At 45.1% G+C, this 17,827-nt stretch overlaps 1 long non-coding RNA gene across 1 annotated transcript in view; it reads right to left on the reverse strand.

The window, feature by feature from the left end:
• Window positions 4,230-17,827, reverse strand: part of LOC110396267 — a 307,183-nt gene continuing 293,585 nt past the window's right edge. Inside the window, exons 22-24 of the long non-coding RNA XR_002436893.1 lie at window positions 16,496-16,574; window positions 9,827-10,030; window positions 4,230-8,421 (exon numbers count right to left, since the gene is read on the reverse strand). This is a non-coding gene — a long non-coding RNA (uncharacterized LOC110396267). The remainder of the gene's footprint in view (window positions 8,422-9,826; window positions 10,031-16,495; window positions 16,575-17,827) is intronic.

The following is a 17,827-nucleotide window of genomic DNA, read 5'->3' on the forward strand; positions in this document are numbered from 1 at the left end:
GAGGGAGGCAGCGCTCGCGCCTGTTGGCTTTGACTCCAAAAAGCGCCAAAGCAATGCCGCTGCAGGGCCGTAGTGTTACTAGAGCAGTCCGGAAGGTGCGTCAGGGCACGAGCCCGAGCTCAGAGAGTGTGGGAGATGAGCAAACCCGGGGGGTTAGGGCGCTACGGCGCGTCCCCGTCGGCACCACGAGCCAGTCAAGTGCTGTGGTGCTGAGCCGCTTCGGAAGTGATCGGTGCGGGCAGCAGTGCCCCGGTCTCCATAAGTACACGGATTCTCATATCGCTGCTATATCTGGTCACAGGGGAAATTAAGATGTGTTGCTGGCATTTATTTTTAAAAGCCTAACAAAAGGCTTTATTTCAAGGGTTTTTTGTGTGTGTGTATGTGTTTTTTTATTATTATTATTTTTATTATTTTGCCTGAAGAAACAATTATTTTTGGAGTCAGTGTTGCTCTCTGGCTGGAGTCCCTCATGACCGTTCATTTACCCGCATTACAGATATTATTTCAGCAGATATCTCCACAATGTGACATAAGGCATATCTGTGGATAATCTGTGCTTTGCTTCTCCTTGTTTTAACATTTTAGCTATTAAACTAGATATGGAACTACCCAGCAATTCTAATGGCTGTATACATACACACTCTACAGATCTTATGGCTTTCACCAGCAGAGTACATGCTTTAAATTACAGTGTGCAAATGATGATTTAATTGGGACTTGGAAGGCCAACAAAAATATTCATTGTCTGAAGTGAATTTAAACAGCGGGGTTAAGCCTAGATAACCACTGCGATTTCCCATCCTGTTTTCAGATGGAAGGTAAAAGTCCTTTTTGCAGCTCAGGTAATTCAGAGTGGCAAGTGACAGAGAGAAACCCATGTCTCCTGTTTTGAGATAGGGTTTTTGCAACCTGGGTTTGTGATCCCGTGGTGGAAAAGCATGCTCTGGCCATGGAACTACTCATTACGCTCACCTGATTTGTACATCCTGCTTTAAAAGCACGCACAGACCAGTAGTGAGCTCATTCTTCCCTTGAAATAAGGCAGGCCTGCTTCCAGCTTGGTCACACCTCCGTTATGAACTAAATGGGGTACAGCCCACTGCTGAAGTCATTAGTTGCTTTTGGATCCTCCTCACCTTCAGACTGTGTGGATCATACTCCCAATGTCAGCTCAGCAGAAGGTTACCCTAGTGTTCACAGATGGCTTTAAGATGGAAAAAGGCACTAAGCAGTCCTCAAATGAGGTGTACCGTGCAATAACCCTTGTTCTGCTTTTTGGGGTCCTCAGAGCTCTCCTGAGTTTCCTGACCAGTTTGTTCAGCTGCTGACAGGAACCTGCACCATGACTACCTAGCATGCCTCAGAGAGCACCAACCTCTAGCTTAATAGCAATATTAGTGCTGAAATCAACTGCAGCCACTGCCAGCACTTTGCAGCTGGCTTTGTGCACCCAGCTGAGCTGCTGCCCTGAGCTGGTGGTACAGGGGCACCCATTACACACCATTCTCAGCCCCCTTGCTCATGGGGGCTTACGGACACAGAACGCATGGTCACAACTCTGCTTCATGGCCCAGCTCATGCATTCATAATGCTGCTTCTTCACCTAGGCACTCAGAACTGCAGACTTTCTGCTTTCTTGTGTAATGGCACACTTGATATTAGCTTTTTTACCTGGTTCAAAGCACACAGACATGTGGTTACTTTTCCAAGTCAAGAAGACCTCTGTGCAGCTTGCTATATTCCTCAGAGATGTGCTAGTTATCTAGTGCTGTATTTTGCTGACAAGTTTCAGCCCAACTCCAGAGCTAACAAGCTGCCAGATGAGCCAGACCTGAGCAGAGCTGCAGTATGTGGCCATCAAAACCATCTTTCAGCGGGGGAGGAAAAAAGCAAGTGCTTCTGGTGTGGCTGCATTTTGTATCCTGTCTCCTTGTGCTGAAGCTATTGCACCCATAGTCCAGGAGCAGCTGCAGTGAAGGCCTCTCCTGGAAGGCTGGATGTTCCTGAAGAAGGAAGTCTTAGAGGCATAAGAGCTTGCTATCCCTGAGTGCTGTAAGATGAGCAAGCACGGAAGGAGACCAGCGTGGCTGAATAGGGAACTTTTGCTGAGACTCCAGGAGAAAAAGAAAGCCTACCTCGTGTGAAAGAAAGGATGGGCAACTCAGAGAGACTACAAGGAAGTTGCTAGGATATCCAGGGAGAAAATTAGAAAGGCAAAAGCCCAGCTTGAACTCAACCTGGCCACTATGGTGAAAGGAAACAATTTTTTTTACAAATACATTAGCAGTATGAGAAGGGCTAAGAAGAATGTCCATCCTTTTCTGGAGGTGGTGGGGAACATGACCACTGAGGATAAGGAAAAGTCTGAGGTTCTCAATGTCTTCTTTACATCTGTCTTTAATAGTCAGACCAGTTGTCCTCAGTGTACTCTATTGCCTGACCTGGAAATCTGGGATGGGGAGCAGAATAAATCCCCCATGATTCAGGCAGAGACAGTTAGAGACCTTCTACTCCATCTAGACTGTCACAAATCCTTAGGCCAGATGGGATTCACCTGAGGGTGCTGAGGGAGCTGGCAGAGGTGACTGCCAAGCTGCTTTCCACCATCTTTCAGCATTCCCAGTCAACTGGAGAGGTCCTAGAGGGTTGAAGGCTTGCCAATGTGACTCCCATCTAAAGAAGGGTTGTAAGGGGGGTCTGGGGAACTACAGGCCTGTAGTTCCTTGACCTGAGTGCCACAGAAATTTATGGAACAGATCATCTTGAGTGAGTTCACACGGCATGTGCAGGATAACAAGGGAATCAAGCCCAGTCAGCATGGGTTCATGAAAGTCAGGTACTGCTTGACCAGCCTCATCTCTTTCTATGACGGAGTGACCCGCCTGGTGGATGAGGGAAAGGCTCTTGACGTAGTCTACCTAGACTTCAGCAAAGCCTCTGACATTGTTTCCCACAGTATTCTCCTGGGGAAGCTGGCAGCTTGTGGCCTGGGCAGGTACATTCTTTGCTGGGTAAAGAACTGGCTGGAGGGGCAGGCCCAGAGAATGACAGTGAATGGAGTTAAATCCAACTGGCAACCAATCACGAGAGGTGTTCCCCAGAGGTTGGTATTCGGGCCCATCCTGTTTAATGTCCTTATTGATGGTCTGGCTGATGGGGTTGAGTGCACCCTCAGTAAGTTTGCAGATGACACCAAGTTGTGAGGAAGTATCTCTCAGCTGGGCTGAGGCCAATGGGATGAAGTTCAACAAGACCAAGTGCTGAGTCCTGCATTTTGGTCGCAACAACCCCATGCAACACTACAGGCTTGGGGCAGAGCGGCTGGAAGACTGTGCAAAGGAAAAGGACCTGGGAGTGTTCATCTGCTCTCCTGAACATGAGCCAGCAGTGTGTCCAGTTAGCCAATAAGGCCATTGGCATCCTGGCTTGTATCAGAAGTAGTGCAGCCAGCAGGAGCAGGGAGATGATCATCCCTTTATACTCAGCTCTGGTGAGGCTGAACCTCAAGTACTGTGTTCAGTTTTGGGCCCCTCACTACAAGAAAGACATCGAGGCCCTGGAATGTGTCCAGAGAATGGCAGCAAAGCTGTGAGGGGTCTGAAGCACAAGGAGCAGCTGAGGGAACTGCGATTGTTCAGCCTGGAGAAGAGGAGGCTCCAGGGAAACATAATTGCCCTCCACAGCTACCTGGAAGGAGGGTGTAGCAAGGTGGGGGTTGGCCTCTTCTCCCACGTAACTAACAATAGGAAGAGAAGGAGTAGCCTCAAGTTGTGCCAGGGAAGGTTTAGGTTGAATACAGGGAGAAACTTCTCCAAAAGAGTGGTCAGGCACTGGCCCAGGCTGCCTAGGGAGGTGGTTGACTCACTGCCTCTGGAGGTGTTCAAGAAGTGTGTAGATGTGGTATTAAGGGAGGTGGTTTACTGCACAGCATTGGTGGTAGGTGGATGGAGAGACTAGATGATCTTAGAGGTCTTTCCCAACCTTAATGATTTTATGTTTCTTTTGGTGTGTTCCATCATAGCTTTGGGACTTCGCCCGCTCTCATCTCAGGTTTCCAGGCAAGCACCAGTGCTGCTTACCACAAACCCAGGGCTGTAGCACTGCTGGGGAAGGTGAAGCTGTGCATGGGAGAGCTGATCAATTTTTTTTTTTTTTTTTTTTTTGGTGTGTGTGTGTCTGCAAAGCCATTTAACTGGGATAGACTCTGCTACTTGTTTGTGGTAGGATAATAAAGTCAAATATTTGTGTTCAGTCACATCCAGACTTGTCTGTTCTCTTGTCTCAGAGATTTTCCATGTATTGAGAAGCACTTTACAAAGACTTACTAGCTTGAAGAGGTATTTAAATATTCATTTTCCAGTTCAGCTTGCATACTTGGGAGGTTTTCCTCAAGTTCTTCAGGATTTAATTACAATTTCTCCAAAAGCATTTTTCCACCAGGTGCTTTGCTACTGCTGACCATGCCCCCCATGCCTACCCTCACCTCCTAAAGCTTCATCGAGTCTCTCCACACAGCTTCCCAGAAAGGTTATTGTCTTATGTTTAATGGGGAGGAAAAAAAGACAGTACAAGAGATTTACTGCAAATGGAAGCTATTACTGGAGCAGTTATCAAATGAAAGAACAATATAATAATGTCTAGCCATAAAGATATGAAGAGTTGCTTGTCAGAGGCAAACACCCAACTTGTAAAATTAATGTGCGTGGCTGCTGCAAGCTCTTTTTGGCAGACAGGATAAAGTCCTTGCAGTACAGGTGAAACCCCCAGGTATTCTGCAGATACTCAAGTTGTAAGATGGGTATCCAAACCAGAAGCAGACAGAGTGAGATGCACTGTCAGCTTTCTCAGAGCTGGAGATTTACATGAAACAGAGTTTGGCCCCATCCTAATGTCCCCAGTGCAGTGCCATGTCCCCTGTACTTATTTAAGCATCAGATGCCTCCAAAAGCTGAATCCTGTTATCTCCAGCAGGACTGTAGCTCATTGAGGCTGCTGACCCCAACTACCGGGTTAATACTTAACAAAATAATAGCAGAGGGTGTTGAATTTTGTCTGCCCTTAGACCTGTAAGGTCAAGTCACGCAGGCTATGGAGTGCAGCTAGAAGACAGCATTTTCCAGTCGAGAATTCAGGCATATACAGCTTTCCTCTTCTCTCCCAGTTCTGCCCTCTCCTGAAGAGCTGGGACAGGAATCCCTTCAGGCTTAAGCAAACTACTGTTAACCTTTGCAAATTAGAAATACATGAACTAGTAGATATAGGTTTCCATTACAGAGCAGGAACTCACATGACATCTTCTGCTAACATAATAACTGAGAGGTAAATGCACAGAAATACCAGAACCCCCAGTGCGAACTGTGGCCTTGATACAGAGGAAAAGATCTTGTGCATGTTGAGGCTGCAAAATATTAATGCAGCCTGAGCACAAGAGCAGCAAGAGAAAAAGAGGAACCTCTATGGAGCAGCCGTACATTTTTTTAGAGGAGTTATATCACTGAACACTAATGAGGAAGTCCTCCAGTATCCCACAGGGACAGAGTGCACTAATTCTAGTCTAGAGGCCCAGAGTTGTACGAGCCTTTCTGTGCCTCCACCCTCACTCATCAGAGAGGAGTGATGAAACACCAACCTCACCGCATGCTGCTCAGGGACCCAGTGCTAGCACCCCCTTCTCCAGCTCCCCTTGCAGACAAACAGATTGTTGCCACTACTACCAAGCTCTCATGCCAAGTTCAGTGGCTGTGCAGGTGATTAGGATGTCCCTGGCTAATGAACATCAGCATCAGGCACTAGCTGTATCAGCTCTGCAGGTCTCCTGCCACAGCGTGCACATAATTTGCTCACAAACAAGACGTTAAACTCTGCCTCATTGTCCCACTCATCACACGTCTCATAACTCTTCTACTTTTGCTTATAAGGAGAAGCCTGGTCAAAAACCCTACAGATGTGTGGCATCAGCTGTGGGTTCTGCCCAGCACTCCACTACAAAGACACCACTGAATGGCACAGATTGCTGCTGGGGCTTTCTCCTCTCTTGGGTACTGGGGAAGGGAGAGGCTTTTGTAGGTAATCAGAAGAGTTTTTGACTCCTGAGAACTAACATCTCCAACTGACACAACACCCCAGCCCTTTCCCCACTAAAATCACTTACATTTAGCAGCACAGTCACACCTCATTTCCTCTTGTCCAGCTGTATAAACTACACCAGAAACCACTTCCAAATCTTCCTTCCAAAGGCTCATGCTCCTCCTGCAGCCTTTTATAGCTTCAGCGTGCAGTCATTAGGCCCCAGGTGCCATTTAACCCTTCCTTGTCTGCCTCAGGAGGGCAGTAATATTTTTTCTTTGTAACCATGAGTTGTGATCATATATTTTTCTTCTTAACAAAGTTGTCCGTCAAAAAATGGAAAGATGCAAAACTGAAGTTGTCCGTTTAAAGGCTGTAGTGATGATGCATGGCTGTGTCAGGCAGGTGGGTTTGGGGCTCTGCAGGGATGAGGTGAGCTAGTTAAGATGAGGAAATAAATTGCCCTTACCCATCTGAATCAATGACTTGTGCTTCTGTGAAAAATCAGTCTGCTGGGGAGTTTTGTCCTGGAGCACGGCTCTCAGGACAAAGCAGCTGAGGGCAGAGCCATAACCAGTATGCATGATCCCCATCCCAGTATGCTGTCCTGGTGTGGGGCAAGTGATCCCTAGCCAGGACTCCTGGATCTGGACAGGGCACCATGTTGGGCTGGCCACGTGTCTTCTGGAAGCATATGCCTGCTATGTCTAACAGGGTTGAAGTAAGTAAAAAATATCTGGCAAGACTACTAAGTCCAAGAGATGACTCCAAAATGTCTACTCCAGTGCTTGAATAGTCAACACTTCCAAAATCCGTGGGTGTTCAAGCCTGCCTCAAAGTCCTCAGTGAGGTTCTTACTGACCTGAAGAAAGCTGCTTGCAGGATGTGTCAGAGGAGTTGCACAAGCTCCCCTGGTTTCTGGGTGGACAGTGCCCCAAGCAGAGGGAAGCTACAGCAGCAGGCAAGGCTGCAGAGAGGCTTACTTCGGCTCTAAGTGTGATGGTGAAACAGGATGATACTTTAATAGAGAATTAGAAAGGAAAATGGTTATTGAATTTTACTACAAACCCCTAAGGCAGAATGAGGAGAAGGATGTAAAAATGTTCAAGGAAATTAAACTGGCAATAAGGAAGGGCAGAGTGTTGATACCAGCAGCCTTAATTATCCTAACTTACAATGGGTGCACCCTGTAATAATTTTCAAGTATCATTGAAGTGAGCACAACAGGTTTGACCCACTGCTTCTTAAATAAACTGTTCTAATTAGTAACATGCATGCATTATCAGGAGCTGCCAGGAACAACATCTTGAGTCTGTTACTGTGGAACAAAAACAGTGGATACTAATCTTGCTCTTAATAATTTTGCCTGTGTAGGTTATGGATGAAGCAGGGGCTGCAGGGTGGGCAAGAGGATGGAGAAGTCTCTGCAGTATGATGGGGAGGGAGCGCATATGAATCTTCACATCCTTCACACATTGACTGAAGAGGTCAAATGCACCTTGTTTCTGATCCAGGAACATTACCTTATTCTTCTGCATTTACTTCTTTGCATGTTGTTCAGCACAGCATATGAACGGGTGGATAATCCCAGCTCAGTGTCAGGAGAACCATCTTCAGCAGTTTTGCCTCTTGCCAAACAAGTTTGTGTTTTTAATCTGTCCTTTTTGGTGCCCGGAGGAAGAGCACGGGCTCCCTCTGCTCCCTGCGTCTGCACAGCAGAGGGCATGGATTAGCCCTGAGTAAGGCATCTTGAGAGTCGCAACCATCTGGCTGTCATTAGTTTGATTTTGATGGAATTGGACAAATGTAACAATTAGTATAGTAAAAACTCCTAATTAAATTAAAAAAAAAAAAAGGATAGTGATGATTGAGGATGGATGGGTTTTTAATTTTGTGCATGAATGAAAGAACATGTTAATTAAAACCTTAAGTTTATTTATGTGCTATTCTCATTTTGTAGCAAGCTGCTCCAAGGTCCCTGAACCTGGCTGACAGCTCACATCTCTGTCCTGCAGCCCCAAATTCCTCTGTGCTGCAACCACTTCCTCTCCTCCCCTCCATGTCCCTGTCCCTGTCCCTGTCCCTGTCCCTCTCCCTCCCTTCTCCTCTCCTCCCCTCCTCTGCACATTTGCTCCCTGGCAGCTACCAGCCACTCACCAGGCAGCCTGGGGTCATCAGGGATGTGGCATACCTGGGAGCAGAGCCTGTTGCTGGGGTGGGTTTCAGGGCTTATTGCATCAAGATGTACACATTTCAACTCCAAGTGCTGTGGAACAGGAGGAGTTCAGCCCTTATGGCATTCAGGATGTGCGGGAAGGGGTCATGAAGTGGAAACTGCTACTCAGTCTTTCTCTACAAAGTAATGCAAAAAGAGAAATAAAACAGATCCAGAAAGGCATCTATTATTATGGAGGTCCTCATGTAATACTGTGAAATCTTTGCATAAGAGACCAGAAAGCTGGTAAGCTGCATGGCAGTCTGTGCCAAAGCCCTGCTCTTTTCTAGCACCTAATCCTGCAAAGAGTCCTATTTTCTAGGTTTTGCAGGTTCAGCCTCTGACTCTGCACATCAGTTTCCTGCCCTAGCCTATGAAATCAGCATTTCAATTACTCCTTAGAAACTCATGGCTCAAAGTCTTTGCCTTGCTCCTGCTTTTTATTCCAGCACAAAATTTTAGACTGAATGAAAAATATTCTCGGGCAAACAAGTTCCTACATCTCTTAAAATCTCTTTGGGAATAAAAGAACTCCAAAGCAGTGGGAAAGTGCTTGGTTCTTGTGAGCCCTTCTTAAAGGCACTTTTATTGCCAGTGTCACCTCTCATTGGAAATCTCTTCCAGGTGTGCTCACTATCCCTAGAGTCCACAGAGTTTGAGAATTGAACATTTCCAAGAAAAACACTATGAAAAATAGGTATCTTCAGAGTACACTGGGCAGCCCTCGTGATGTGACAGCAGGGTCCTGCCAGCCCCCTCTCCAGCAGATTTCTCGATGCCCCTTAAAGCATAGCAGAAAATTTAAAAAAAAATAAATATAAGATTTTGAAAAGGCCAGGTAGTGAAGAGAGTTAAAGAACCTAACAAAGAAATCAAGTGTTTTATGGTAGTTTTCTTCTCTAGGCTATGCAGGTTCCTCCAGTGAACCAAAAAACCCTGTTATTCATATGGCTGAAATGAGTTGTATCAGCATTCAAGAATTAAATGCAATTAAATATGTGTATGCAGCCTAACAGCAAGGTGATTTTATGCAAGTTGTCTTGATATGTGTTAAGATTTGCTGTTGGTGAGCTTGTCATCAAGTTACATTATTTCCCCTGAGAGCAAAACAAATCAACATTTCCCCACTTGGTGCTTCTGAAGACAGCATTTCAGCAAGAGCTGATCAGCAGGGTCTGAAAGTGAACTTGATTATAGACAGAGACGATATTAAAGTTGAAGAAAAATCCAAAGACAAAGGGAGCTCAAAGGGAGCAGGAGAAGGAAGCAATTATTATTTTTTTTAAATATTATTTGGGCATTAGTGCTGCAGAATAGGATTTCTCATGCAGGTCACAAATTTAACACAGCCACATCAGTGGTCTTTCAAATTACCCACCCTGAAGTAATTTTGATAAAACCAGACCATAATACAGTGTGGAAAGAAGATTAAAAAATTGAAGGGGCTTCAGAAATAAGGGAACAACCTCTGGAGATGTGACTTCCCTTTCCTGGAGAAAAATCACATGAAAAATGTTACTTCATACTCTTAGAGTAGGATACCTGGTGATGTACGAAATGTGATTCTGTTTTCTTTGTTTGTACATCCATCTGTGTGAGGTCAACATCTTAAGGTTTTTCCACAATGTCCTGGGAGCTCTTTTGCTGTTTCTTTCCTCTGTCAATGTGCAGCTTTGCTCTTCTGACAGCTGCCAGCTTTGCCAACTGAAGGATGAGATTTCTGCAGTGAAAGGTTTGGGTTTTTTTCTTTGGAAAAAGAAGAAAGCGTTATAATTGTATTCATCATCTGCAGGAAGATATATTGCAATTTCTATTTGGTTTTCAAAGATACCTGGAAATGTCTATAGTCTGCTTGCCTGAGTTTGAGCTGGTTTCCTGCAGAAGCATGGGAAACTGGATTAATAAAGATCTCCACAAGCTTTGGCTGGACTGCTATCCATAGGGACTTTCCTCCTAGGTGAAGGCAGTAGCATGTCACTGATGGGCCCCATAAGCCCTATGTTTGCAGCATTTTAAAGGACTGCTATGTGCTGGAGGTTATGGGGTAGACTCCTCACTAGTGCAAGCAGATTTTTTTTTTACTCTAACATATATTAAGTGGCTGTATTTATGACTTTGCCATCCTCAGTGCTCCTACCTGAAGATCTATTTGTGAGAACTGATATGAGATGTGAATATTGTTCAGGATTCAGGTTCAGACTGGGCATTAGGAACAATTTCTTTACTATGAGGTGGTCAAACACCAGAACAGGCTTCCTAGAGAGGTGGTGGATGCCTCATGCCTGTCAGTGTCAAGAGCCATTTGGACAGTGCCCTCAATAACATGCTTTATCTCTTGGTTGGTCCTAAAGAGGTCATGCAGTTGGTTGGAACTCTGTATGTCCCTCCCAACCAAACCAAATCCTTAGGATACTTGTATCCTAAATAAGCACCACAAGCCATTTGGCTCAGCTGGTGTGAGCTTGCTTCAGCCACAGCAGCTGCACCATGTTCCACCTGCAGAGATTTTGGCCAAAGTTTTTCTTTAGCTGAGCTACAGTCAGTAAAACCAATATCAGCTTTCTATTCCCTAAGTTCAAAATGATTTCTTCTCTTCCTGCAGGCAGATGAAGGAATATCACCACCAGAATAATTTATATTAGCTTGAAACTAGGCTTATTGACCTGCACAATACAGTGTACACTTCCACAGAAATGAGTATGACGAGTATTTGTATGATTTTTTTTATTACAATTTCTAAACTTTCATTGAAACACTTTATCATATATAGAAATGCCATTAATTTGTACCTTGAAAAAAGCATGGCACTAGTGGGAAATGACTTTTCACAGACACTGTGACTGTGTGACAGAGGCTGCACTCAAGCTAGCTTCCCAGCTCTACATACGTGATACAGGTGTGCCCTGCCTGGGAGCACACCGAAAATGACAATTACCTGCCATTCCTTATTTCTGTCTAAAGTACCTAAAATATTTTAAGGATTAGAAATGACCGAGTTCCAGGACAACGGCAGGAAATACCAGATAAGGCTTCAGCATCTCCAGACGTATGTTTTCAGATAATATAAATCATCCTGTTTAATTAGAGATCTCCCCCTTGAGCTCCCAGCATGAGGCTATTTACAGATAGTGGGGGAAGCACAAGCTCCGCCAGCAATCTCGCACATCTCTTACTCCTTCCTCAAGATTTTCCCACAAGTACTGTTTGTTGAAGGAGCCTATTTTTATTCTCTTCTAGTAGTGGGGTCTTATCAGTTTATTGCAAAGAGGATAATAAATAATAGTAATGGATGAAGGCAGCTAGCATCTGCTCTACAGGAATTGTGCCTGCAGTCACAGCTACAAGCTGAAGCATCTCAGCTCTTCCCCAGCTTCTGCAACACAAGGAGAAAAATCCTGTTGGGCTGAGAGTAGGAGCGGGGGGAGGCAGCATACAGCTGGCTGAGGGAACACTCAGAATGGGATGTCTGTGCTGGGAGGCCTTACACTGCAGATACCCCACCCAGATCTCCAGCAGTGTGCCAGGAGGCTGAGGTTCACCTTGGGGACCCCATTGTTGGCCAAGCCACTGCTCTGCTCCAGGCTCAGCCAGGGTTTCACCAGCAGCTGAACCAGCATGGCAAACAAGGGAGACGGAGATAAAAGCCAGCAGGAGCAGGGCAGAAGGCTGAGCAGAAGGAAATGATACCGGCCAGTGTGGATTGTGGTCTTGGTATGAATTCAGATTGCAAAATCTGTAACACAGTGAGAAAAAGTCACCTCTCCCTCGTGCCAGATTTGCTCTAAAAGTCTCCCACCAGGTTACTCATCAGGTTCTTTAATGTGGCAGAGCTGAAAGGGACAAAGGCCTGCCTTGCAGAGCTGCCTGCGCAGAGAGACTCCAGGCATGCATCTCCAGGGAAGAATATTTGCATCATTAGGAAAAACTTGAAATTGAGTCTTATTCTTGTAATCAAAACATCTTTGATGATTCACTTCCTGTCATTGCTGTACAGTATTCAGGATATAAATAGCTTTCTTTTAGATCTAAAAGACTTGCAATCCATCCTCCCAGTGGCCTTCGGAACAACTGAACACCTCCAGCAGGGCTAAGGGCTGCTATTGCAAGATATAAAGGGAACATCAATCACAGCTTATTTGTCACCAGGTATCTGGGATGGACACATGCTCTGCAGAGCAGGACTGGCCAGCCTGTCAGGATGCATGGGGATCAGCTGCCAAGAGGGACTCTTTCATCCATGAGCGAGACACTTAGAGTGAGTAGAAAGGGTAACCATGTAATGGCACATGAAGTCACCTAGGGACAAGTGGCATTAGAAATGGGGCTGGAGCTTTCCTTGGCCAAATACTTATTAGAGGGAACGAAGAAAAACAAAAGCACGGTGAAAAGTGTTTCTAAAATGGTGATGGAGACTGCAAGATCTTTATAAATGCGTTGGCTAAAAAACCTGGTTTGGTCCAAGCATGCTTCATGCGAAGATTGAAACCACTGTAGCTGGAGGCCTTTCACAAAACATTTCCCATAGAAGATGACAAAAGCCAGGCTAAGCAGAAGCATCCGCTCCTGGCACGAACCCAAGCATGCATCCTGTAGATACCCCTAAATACATCTGCAGCCATTACATTGTTCTGCTGAGCAAGTCCTTCATTCAATAACTTGATGCCAGCGGCGCTTTGGGAAGGGTGAAGGGTGACACCAAGATTCTGTTGCTTCCCCATGAGTTGTATGGGGGAACATGGGCTGTGCTGATGCTCTAGGCTCCGTGTGGTTTTCCTTGGACTTTACCACAGACATCTGGCCATCCTCTACCAGCCGGGTGCCCTGGGTGCCGGCCCCTCGGGCACTGCTCAGGGCCAGGACATGGGCTGGCTGTGGGCACCGAGCAGCTGCCTGCCACGTGGCTCACGCGCACTCACCAGCTGCAGATTGATACCCAGGAGGAATTTAAAGAGAGATTAGCGAACCGATGCGGACACAAGACAAGGCAACTCCTGTTGCTCTTCAAGGAATGCATTTGTACATGAGCTAACAACTCTGCTACAGTTTCATACGTCATTAGGCTAATGTTCTGTTTAAATAGAGTTATCAATCATTTTGTGATTAAACCTTTTGTGCTGGCAACAAATAGATGGGAAATGAAAGTGGGTTGTTTGAGGATTATAAAAAGACATTGCTAAAGCTGCCTCTGCTTCTGCTGGAGGTGGAAAAGCACAGAGGAACTAATTGATAGTGCCAAAACAAGCCTCCAAAAGCGATGCAACTTAAATAGAAACAGCCAATTGAGTTGTCTGTTAGATGTTCTGACACGCCTGAACCTTTAAAGCATATGTTTGCTTCCTATTTTCATTTTTTTTCCATCCTACAAGACCTGAAATTTGTATTTCTTTACCAAAAAAATGTAAAGAAAAGTTGAAATTCTCATGAAACCTGTAATTCCAGCAGCTTTGAGGAAGATGTGTGAACTACCACTAGACCCCTTTATTTTACCGAATTAAGGACACAGTTATTTTCTCAGAAGTTATAAAAAATAATCAATCTCACACTTTGCCCCTGAATGTCTTCTTTATTCTAATAACCAGTTGCAGGCATATATTGTAATAGTTCCTTGCTTAATTCTGTATTGAAATTTCACACTTAAACTGTTAGTAAAAGATTTTCCATTTCTCAGTTACACTGAGAAGTTTAACTCCCAGACTTTGGTCCTGGCTTTTTAAGGGAAGCCACATTTTGTGCATCACACTCTGTTTGAAACATGTTTTTGCTTTTCCCAGGAAGCATTTTAAAATCATTAGTCCTGTCAGCAGCAGCTGTTGAAGTGTTATAACTGTTCTTGTTCATCGTTTCCATGGTTGTAGCTCCTCAAGAAGAACAACGTAGGGTCAGAGGTGATGGCAGCCCATTTTTCTGCACCAAGGCCTAAGCATTTCCCCAGCCCTCATCAGCTATGATAACAAGAGCGCAACCATGAGTGGCACAGAGCAGGTGAAGAGATGCTGATTCTTCACTTTCTCTTCCAATACAAGAATGAGGTGCCTTTGAATGATTCTAGTAAGAGTCAAATAGAAAAAAAAGATGGTTCTTTGTAAAACAGGGAGAGGATCTGGGGCCTCCTTGCTCAAGGGTGCTGGGATGCAAGTGCTTGCAGAATTCAAGATCAGCACTTGGACTGCACAAGAACCTGGAAATCTCATGGACGTTAACACACAGGCAAACCACTTCCAAGGTGTGAACCCCTGACTGAAATAGGCTTGTAAAGGTTCTGTGAGAAACATCACAAATGATTGTCCTGCTCCTGCTCTTGCCTATACGCTCTGTTGCTGGAAGAGGCTAGCGTGTAGGTTGGCCCTCCTAACTCAGCTCGAGCTCTTTTGCAGCACTCACACTCATGGTAATGCTTTTTCCCCAAGCACAAATGATTTTCACAGCAGAGATTAAGTTGTACTGAAGCGGTGATTTCAGCATTGCATTGCTTAGGATTTAAGTACCCAGTTCCTGGAGTGGAATCCAGAAGCCTGTATTCCAATAAATCAGACACCTCAGGGTGTGATTCACAAAAGTAGAATACATTAAAGATGATGATAATAAGTATTAAAATGTTGAGGACAGAGAAGATGGGATTCAGTAACCAGAGTACTGTAAAAAATCAGAGCAATTCTCCTGGACAGAATTTAGCAGCAAATCTGGCCATTGCCCGCTCCAGCTGGAGCCAGATCCTGTGCTTGTGTAAATGCAGTTATCTGACTCACACCTGTATGTGCCTTGGGATGTGGCACATCAAGAAAGATAGTGTCTACGGAGTATAGAAGGGTCTATGGGCTCCAGGACCACAGTACTGGAAACCTGCAGAGTCTAAATTCAATCCAACCCCTTAAAAGCAGAAGAAATCATTTTAGGTAGAGTTACAGAGACTGAGAAGCCCAAAGATTTCATGGGGAAATTCAAAGGCTTTTGGAAGATCAGTGGGTTTTAATGGAAGCATTGACCTTGCAGCACAGGATGGGTGAGCCTCACTCAACTTCTGTTTTCCTATCATTCTCTGGAGGTACCAGCAATGCCCAGTGACCACGCTGCTTGATAGGCACTCACTGAACTCTTCAAATACTCCATGTGCTTGATTCTGGGCGTTCGCCTGCATGTTAAGCAGACCTTATTTGCTGTGTGTGTCTTTGAGTTGCCTTTTTTTCCCATAAATACGGACTGTGTGTGGGAGAAGATTCAGTAAGAGATGGAGGTATGGGAAAAGAGCTGTGTTTGTGCTGGGGAAGGAGAAAAATGCATCCAAATACAGGCTCCAGTGCAGGCGTGATCCACAAGGTAGGAGGAGCCTTATATGACCTCCACTGAATATGCTGTGTCAAGCAGATCATGAATTCCTACTTTGTGTTATATACAGCCTGCTGTCTGAAAGTGTCCCATTTTGCCCTGGTCAGGCAGCTAAGGGACTCTCCTGCTTATTCAGTGTCTTGACTTGTAAGTGATGAATACTGAAAGAAATAGCCTCCTGAGCCTGGATTGCCCTAGCTCTAGGACCACACTAGTATGTGAGGACTCTCATCTGCTTCCTAAGCCTCACAAAATTCCATCGTGATGAATATCCCCAGCTCTGATTTGTCTGCAGGAAAGCATCAGCAGCTGCCTGGCAGCCTGCTGGGGCAGGTTATGGTGGTCATCTCTGCAATAGATTCAGGCAGTGCAGGGTTAGCAGACCATCCTGGCACAGGGAGAGGGCAAAAATACAAATGGAATGGCTGTGAGGTGATGCAGTAGCATGTGTCTTCTGGCAGTAGATGGCTACTGTAAGCTCTAAAGACAAAACTGCTCCCTAAACCATCATTTAGGTGTTATAAAAATGCCAAAAAGAAAAGAAAAGAAGAGAAGCTATTGCACCATTACCTATGATATTTTCATGTCTCAGAGTCTTCTGTATATCAAAGAAAAAAAAGAAAAAATTTCTAATTATCTGAGCAACCGAGTATCTTAAAATAAAGGGAGAGTCTGAAGGGCAATATATTGATGTGGAGATGAATAGACATGGGATTGACTCCTCCCATTAAGAAGAGCAGTCACTCTCTAAGGAATGGGCGCTGCAGCACCCTGGGCACTGCCCTGGTTGCTTTCCTGAGAGCTGCAGCAAAGCAGCATGGGGAGGGTCTATATATTTGTATCTGCCTTCATAATCCAGCACACACTTCTGCTATCAAGGTTGCTTACCTTTTTCACCTTCCTTCTAGAGCAAGTTTTGCTTCCCTCCGAACCAAGGCTGCAGGCAGCAGCAAGCAAGCTTGGCAATCTGGAAAGCAAGGTTTTTGAGATAGTGGTGGCTCAAAATAACCTTTTCTCCCCCACCCCTATTTTGGGATTGAAGCTAACTACTGTGATTCTGCATTCAACACAAACTAGACAAGTAACCATGTCTAAATAAATTCAATTGGAGAATAAACAATGAAAAACGATTAGCCCCAAATCAATGTTTCTACTCAATGCTACTTCAGGACAGAGCAAAGGTGGCTTAGGTGCTTATTTTTGCATTTCTATATCTTAACATCTTTGTGGTTCTCTTTAAAGTGTTAGAAACAAATTTAGGTTTGAATTTAAATTCCCCAGTGTGCATTTCTTTGGGGCTACAAGATCCCAGAGGTGTGATTTACGCATAAGCTCAACTCCAACCCGATGTTGTTTTCTAGAACTACATACACGTCCTATTAATAATACATGTTCAGGCTGCACGCTGCATGCCACTATTGCATACTAACAGGATCCTTAACTTTTACTACAAATAAGCATGCTATCAAGTCACTACATTTTCCCATTTGTTTCAGTTTTAGAGAGGAATACGGAGCTAGAACTGCCATTTCGGCACACAAATGAAGCAGATGTGTAAGCATTTATAGGACCACGTGGGACATTGGCTGCTTTCACCTGCCGCAAAGTGGCTGTTCACTCATGCCATCTGAACACTGACAGCTGCCCACTGGCAGGACCTTTCCTCCCTCTGATTCCGGTCCACTCCCAAGCAGGCAGTGAGGACCAAGGAGGTGATTCCACCATTGCACCAGCTATGGGCTGGGGCTGATTCTGAAGCAGATGGGCATTTATGGCTCTCTTAAAGCTTGAATAAAATTAGTTAAAAGCCTTTCTAAGAATATCTGCTTCCCGGCAGGGTGCTCTAGTATGGCCTTTTGGGAAATTCAAGGGCAAACGGTGACTGGTAAGGGACTGAAGGTGCAAACTAGAGCACAGTTCAGTGCAGGCAAGCTCTGCCCATGCCCTGCAGCCAACACCCCTCCTGCCCTCTCACAACCAGGCTTCTTCTGCGCTTTCCAGGACACAGAGTGACTCTGCAATTGGGATACGCGTTATGGCCATGATTTTAAATTCTCTTTCTAGGGTATTCAGCTCACTGATGCTCTTGCATTGCCACTTCTGCCTGCTGCAGAATCATAGAATGGCTTAGGTTGGAAGGGACCTTAAAGATCATTGCATTCCAACCCCCTCCCCATGGGCAGGGTTGCCATGATTCAATCTTGCTAAAAGTCCTAGATT

The sequence above is a fragment of the Numida meleagris genome, chromosome 3, assembly GCF_002078875.1.
Source record: "Numida meleagris isolate 19003 breed g44 Domestic line chromosome 3, NumMel1.0, whole genome shotgun sequence".
In the NCBI taxonomy this organism is placed as follows: domain Eukaryota; kingdom Metazoa; phylum Chordata; class Aves; order Galliformes; family Numididae; genus Numida; species Numida meleagris.